We start from the raw sequence: 5,266 nt of genomic DNA on the forward strand, positions 1-5,266 counted from the left end.
TTCTCTATTAAATGTGTTTCTTCTTAGTACTTTGGGGTGTCTGTCACAGATGAGTTGGATTTACATTACTGTACTTCTTATGGCAAACCATTGATCCAGTTTTTATACGATTGGGTCTTTGTCGGACCTTTTAAAACAAAGATACCGCCATGTTAGGGGACACTTTGGCAAGGGCCCTTTTCTGTTCATAAAGATTGTTTGATTGATTGATTGGGACTTTTATTAGTAGGTTGCACAGTGAAGTACATATTCCGTACAATTGACCACTAAATGGTAACACCCGAATAAGTTTTTCAACTTGTTTAAGTCGGGGTCCACTTGATTCATGATACAGATATATACTATCATATATACTATCATCATAATACAGTCATCACACAAGATAATCACATTGAATTATTTACATTATTTACAATCAGGGGTGTGGAGGGGGCGGGGGGTAGGATATGGACATCAAGTAGTGGACATAGAGAGAGAGAGAGAGAGAGAGAGAGAGAGAGAGAGAGAGAGAGAGAGAGAGAGAGAGAGAGAGAGAGAGAGAGAGAGAGAGAGAGAGAGAGAGATCAGAAGGCATAAGAAAAAGTATCTGCATTTGATTGTTTACATTTGATTATTAGCAATCCGGGGAGAGTGTTAGTTTAGGGTTGTAGCTGCCTGGAGGTGAACTTTTATTGCGGTTTTGAAGGAGGATAGAGATGCCCTTTCTTTTATACCTGTTGGGAGCGCATTCCACATTGATGTGGCATAGAAAGAGAATGAGTTAAGACCTTTGTTAGTTCGGAATCTGGGTTTAACGTGGTTAGTGGAGCTCCCCCTGGTGTTGTGGTTATGGCGGTCATTTACGTTAAGGAAGTAGTTTGACATGTACTTCGGTATCAGGGAGGTGTAGCGGATTTTATAGACTAGGCTCAGTGCAAGTTGTTTAACTCTGTCCTCCACCTTGAGCCAGCCCACTTTAGAGAAGTGGGTAGGAGTGAGGTGGGATCTGGGGTGGAGGTCTAGAAGTAACCTGACTAGCTTGTTCTGAGATGTTTGGAGTTTAGATTTGAGGGTTTTGGAGGTGCTAGGGTACCAGGAGGTGCATGCGTAATCGAAAAAGGGTTGAACGAGAGTTCCCCGCCAGAATCCTCAAGGTGCTTTTGTTGACCAGAGAGGAAATTCTGTAGAGAAATCTCGTTCGTTGGTTAACCTTTTTGATTACCTTGGTTGCCATTTTATCACAGGAAAGGTTAGCCTCTAGAATGGAACCTAGGTAGGTGACCTCATCTTTCTTGGTGATAACATTAATGTCACCTCGCAGGTTTGGATGAGTTTGATGTGGTAGAACTTGACCTCTGACGTCACAGAGAACAACAGCTGTTATAGCGGCAACGTGGGCCCCAACCCTGTTTTCTTTCATCTGTACTTCCTGTCAGCCATACTTTTATCAGTATATGATGTACTGGTATGTCCTATTGTATAAAATAGGGGTTATTTTACTATAAAGAGGGGCCGAGGCCCACTCAAATATAAACACTGAATTACTCTTAATATTAATCATATTCGATAATTATATCTAACCTACTTACAGTTTAACAGGCGAATAACCTTATCAAATGATATGAAACCGCGTGTTAGTTCCAAAGATTATTGTTTATTTTATTTAACAGATAAACCTTACGCTTTGGTCAGGCTGATTAGAAAAATAAGTAGTAACCAAAAATACTGCATAATGGACTCATAAATAACTAACGAAAAATAATGTTACATTTAAATATGTTGTGCTCAAATAAACTAAATTAATAATGAACATGTTTCTCAATTAAACTGTCAATACAATTAAAGTGCAAATGAAAATAGTAGCTTCCCAACCCTAGTCGAGCTTAAAAACTTCTCTATGACTTTAGCTACAGACTTCTTCTGTTAGTTTGATATTGTCATTACTGCCACAAGTGGTGGAAAAGTGTATTACAACCAGTGAGTACCGCTGTGGCCCACACGGACCACAGCTGAAAAATAGATTTTTTTGGGCGGGCCCTCTACAACAATAGGCCCTATGGTTAAGAAACACTCATATAAAAGATCAGCACGCAGCAATGTGAAAGTGCTCAGCATCATGCCTTTTGAAGAAAATTGCAATCCACAAACACTGAAAGATCCATTGAGATTCACTCTTCAGAGTGAAATTTAAATATTTTACAGATCTTCTTTTTCTCCGTTCAAATCCTGCAACCCTAATTCCTGATCTTAGACTTGGTCTTTGTTCAGAAGATGATAATAAGAGTACATTCGACCCTCATCCACAGCACACATCATTAAGTTTTATAAATGGGTAATTAAACTGAGATGTTCCTGTTTTGGCCAGGAAAGATCATCCAGAATGTGAAAAAAACAACAAGAAACACTCCCTCATGACTCAAGTGACACTCGGAAAATGCGATGGGGTCATCACTTTGGCTGAAAATGAAGTCTTGTGTGGATCTAATAACACTTTGTCTGCTGGAGACACTTTTACTCAAACTATTACCTGCTACCCAAAAACGTACAACAATTCTTCCCAACAAAAGAGGAAAAATATAACCTTAGGGAAAAATACAACTTAAATCCTATTTTGGCATATCAGTGTGTGGAATTAAATTATGGAATGGATTAAGCAAATAAATCCAACAATGATCCAATTTAAGAGACTGTTCAAACTACAAGGAAGAAGGATTGTAAGAAATATGTAATAAATAAGATAACTGTATTTAGAGTACATTGTGACACATTTGCTACCAGGCCGCACAGAAACATTAATTAATTTATAAACTACCGCATTTTCTCCGACTTAATTTTCGCCTGTCCCACTAAACCCACCAATAAGTTTGTTAATAGATGTATATTACAACTCCTTTGTTACAGTACATGGGACAATGCACATATAAAATATGGACATATAAAATGTTAATGTGCCAGATTGTAGCCAAAGGCAAATATTTCATGCTCATTTTTTTTGCTGTTTTTATTTGCTACACATAGAAAGCCGGTCCGTGAAAATAATGCCTACATTAAACCGGTCCCTGGTAGAAAAAATGTTGGGGAACCCTGTTATAAAGAAGTGAACATAGGTGTTAAAAATTGCTAGGAAGTGAAAAAAGGGGGGTAGGATTAAACAAGCATTGCTTCCTCTTACTCCCTTTCGAACATGTTGTAAAGACGATTGTACATGTGTAAAATATGTGATGGAATCATATTGAAACTGTATTCATGTTCGAAATAAACGTAGGTCGTGAGTTCAAACCCCGGCCGAGTCATACCAAAGACTATAACAATGGGACCCATTACCTCCCTGCTTGGCACTCAGCATCAAGGGTTGGAATTGGGGGTTAAATCACCAAAATGACTCCCGGGCGCGGCCACCGCCGCTGCTCACTGCTCCCCTCACCTCTCAGGGGGTGGAACAAGGGGATGGGTCAAATGCACAGGACACATTTCACCCCACCTAGTGTGTGTGTGTGACAATCATTGGTACTTTAACTTAACCTACCAATTTCAGCATTATCATTCTGTAAGAAAAATGCATTGCAAATCCATTTCTTAGCATTATGAAAAACATTTGTCATTATTTTCAAGCTAAGTTTGAAGCTCACTATTCTTGCAACACACCAATAAACTCTGCAGACACAACAATGCAGACTTCCTCTATTTGTTTTTTTGCTTCAGTTGCACTTCCATTGTGATGACTGCAACACTAACCCTCCTTTATGTGTTTGGGGGGGGGGGTGGGGGGGATTACTCCAATAATTGCTATTAAATGATGATTCAGCAGTTCCAGATGCTGCATGACACATTGAAACAATAATGAGACAACATGGACTGAGATGTAAAGAAGCGACATGAGCGTGTGGTGCAGTGCAGACGACACATGTCCCAAGTGCGAAGAATATCTCACCACTGTGGGCCTTTTCTGCTCCACATGCACAGTCAGTCAAGCAGCTGACAGCTGCCGTCACTATAGACGCACTTACACCCTCCCAAAGAATGGATGTGAGACCACCAATGTGCTTGTAAGAAAGTGTCCGGGGCCTCACAACTCACCGGTGTTTCTTCCGCCCTTCGCCTGCTGCCACCGAAGCCTCGACATTACTACCGGCCCGTTTTACTCGGAACCAAAAAAAAAGATACAATGTGTGCGTGTGTGTGTCATCGAAGCAGATATTTACCTCATTGTGTCGGAGATCCTCGACGCCTGAACACCATCTCAGCGACAGGGCGCCGGCTTATTAGTAATCATGAATGTGCTGGCTTCATTTCTTCCGCTGCTGCTTGGCTGCTGCAGCCTGAGCTCCTCCGTGTTTAGGTTGAGGAAAAGTGATGTCATTGCATGAAGCTTCTTCTACCCGCCCATATTTTTTGAGGGGCTGTCCTTTCGCTGCCAAACACAACTTCAGCCCATACTTGTGCATGGCTTCAGATTTTTTATCAACTCTCCGCTGCACATATCTTATCTGCACCCTTCAATGTCAAGGATGGATGCTTAATGTCTTATTTTTAATGTGGAATGCTGCTGCCAAACTACATCTCTCAATCAATCAAAGTTTATTCATATAGCCCTAAATCACGTGTCTCAAAGGGCTGCACAAGCCACGGCATCCTCGGCTCAAACTCAACCCAATGGGCTACAATGAGAAACCTTGAAGGGGACCCCCCCCGCCCCCCTTGGGCGACCGGTGCAATGGACGTCGAGTGAATCTGGTTAATAGTGTGAGTCCAGTCCAGTCCAGTCCATTGTGGGGCCAGCAGGGGATCATCTTGAGTGGAGACAAGTCAGCAGCGCAGAGACGTCCCCAACTGATGCACAGATGAGTGGTCCACCCCGGGTCCCGACTTTGAACAGCTAGCACTTAATCTGAAAACCTCTCAACGCAAGAGAGGGGGGCAGAGCAGAAAAGAGACGCCAGATCAACTGGTCTAAAAGGGGGGTCTATTTAAATTTAAAGTATACAAATGAGTTTTAAGATGAGACTTAAATGCTTCTACTGAGGTAGCATCTCTAACTGTTACCAGGAGGGCATTCCAGAGTACTGGAGCCAGAATCACTAATAAGCCAGAGTTCTTTGAATGCAGATTTCTTGCCAGGACATATGGTACAATACTATCAGCAAGATAGGATGGAGCGAGACCGTTTAGTATTTTATACGTAAGTAGTACAACCTTAAAGTCGCATCTTAAGTGCGCAGGAAGCCAGCAAAAGGAAATTATAGAAAAATGTGACTGTGTGTCCTGAACAAGAACAAGAGAATTTGAG

Source organism: Entelurus aequoreus, linkage group LG07, assembly GCF_033978785.1.
Source record: "Entelurus aequoreus isolate RoL-2023_Sb linkage group LG07, RoL_Eaeq_v1.1, whole genome shotgun sequence".
Taxonomy (NCBI): Eukaryota; Metazoa; Chordata; class Actinopteri; order Syngnathiformes; family Syngnathidae; genus Entelurus; species Entelurus aequoreus.